Source organism: Arachis ipaensis, chromosome B06 (genome assembly GCF_000816755.2).
Source record: "Arachis ipaensis cultivar K30076 chromosome B06, Araip1.1, whole genome shotgun sequence".
In the NCBI taxonomy this organism is placed as follows: Eukaryota; Viridiplantae; Streptophyta; class Magnoliopsida; order Fabales; family Fabaceae; genus Arachis; species Arachis ipaensis.
The window spans coordinates 135,231,088-135,233,238 of NC_029790.2; positions in this window are offsets into that span (position 1 = coordinate 135,231,088).

A 2,151-nucleotide genomic window follows, 5' to 3' on the forward strand; every position below is an offset into this window, starting at 1 on the left:
TTTTCTTAGTGGTAGCACCTCACGTGTTATGTGTTATTTATAGCTTTTTTATAGAGACTAGAGAGACCATTTTTTATAGAAAAAATAATAAGAGGATTTTATTTTTTCTCTCATTATTTTATATATTGCTATTTTACTTTTAATACAAAATGTGTAGCAAATTAGATATTGCAAATACTTTCATTATATATGTCATTAAATTAAATAATAATGTAAATTACTTTTTTTTATAATCGCATAAATTACACAGTAATTATAAATAAACATTTTTTTGGTAAATATAAAAGTTAAAATAATCACACTGCTACCAACAAAACCAGCACAAGAATTCTCATTATTATTATTATGGAGATGTTGCACCGGTGGATGAGGTGGTTCCACACGTGTCCTTTGAATCCATCTCCGGCGGTCGGAGCTTCTTCTGCGGTCTCCGGTCCGGTGGACTCAGCCTCCTTTGCTGGGACGTGGACGGCGGAGCATCGGTATTGGTGCCGAAGAGGATCTTCCACAGTGACGTGGTGCAGTTAACTGATCTAACTGTTGGTGATTCTCAGGTCAGAAAATTTTAATCTTTCATTTTTTCTAATCACACAATCTTAATTATTTAAATCTGAGATCAATTTTTTGTTTAACAAAGTCTTTTGTCATCGTATATTACTATACAAAGATGTTTAATGCAATATGTTATGTTATATGTATATTAAAATCAATCATTAAAATTAATTATTAAATAAAATATATATTAAAAATAAATTAAATTATATATATTTTATATTTTTTGTTTTTTTTTTATATAGAAAAGACTAGAAAAACAAAAATCGGGTTATTTTTTTGGTTATGGAGGAGAGATTGGTGTTGTGCTGGGATATGGATTGAGGGGGTGCTACACCCAAATGTGGGACATGTTTTGTCAGATTTGGAAAGGAAGTAATCGGACCCTCCAATTTCTATGTATTGAAAATTTTGTAAGCAAATCGGAGGGTCTATTTTGCACTAGCACATAGAAGAAATCGGACCGTGCGATATGACCCCGCAAAACAGATGGTCCGATTTCTTTATTTGATTTGTTTTTGGTTCGTTAAAGTAATCGTTGGGTCCGTTTTGTGGTTATAGAAATTTTTTTTTTAATTTACACTAATGAAAATCGGACCGTGATCTGATTTTTTTTTTGTGGTCCGATTTTTTTTATTTTTTGTTTGGTATGCATACACTGAGTTTGGTTGGGTTAAAGAGGCACTGTTTATGGGGAGCAAACACTTAGCGACGCGTGGCTTGCCTATGCGAAAATCGGACGGTACGCTTAAGTGCATGCAAATTAGAAGGTCCGAGTTCTCCTCCCCCATTCCCACGGTCCAATTTTCTTTTGCACCGACACCACATTAAAGTAAAGCTTTTCCCTTCTCCATAATTGCGTTCAACTCATTCCAGTCCTCCAGATAGAAAATAAAAAGCGGCAAAAATCCTTAGGGACAGGTCATATTAATAAAATAAATAAATACACGTCCATAGAATAATATATGACAGTCCGTATTTTAGGGGTAAATAGAAAGATACATGAATCTGTGGAATAATGTTAGTTGTTGATTCTATTTCCATGGTTGAGGGAAAAGCATACACATGTGGTAACTGGTAATTAATTAATAATATATAGTCGGCAGCAAATAGAAAAGAGTGAAAGAGACACTACACTGACCCTTCTTTAATTTAAAACCCTAACAGTATATCTTCATTAACAGGCTGCCACCACTTTTCTTGGTAAAATTCATGATTCTTTTACTTAGATAAATGAAAAATTAAGTGGATGCATATGTTTGTTTTAAAGTTAAAAAATATATTCTAGACAACTGTATTTTCATAATTTTTTTATATTTATAAATATTAGAGTTTCCAACAAATATATGAATAATGTAATGTATATAAATAATTACCAAAAATAAATTAAAAAACTTTAAAATAATAATTACAAGACTAATTTAATTTATTATTTTTAATTAATAATTAAAGAGTGATATTTAAAAATACAATTTCGCTACGTTATCAATAGCTTTTCTGCCAACTTCTGCAGTTCTGCCAACTCTTATTTATAACGGTATTTAATGAAAGTGTTTTTATGGATGTGTCTAATAAAAATGTCTTTTTTATAACTGTGTC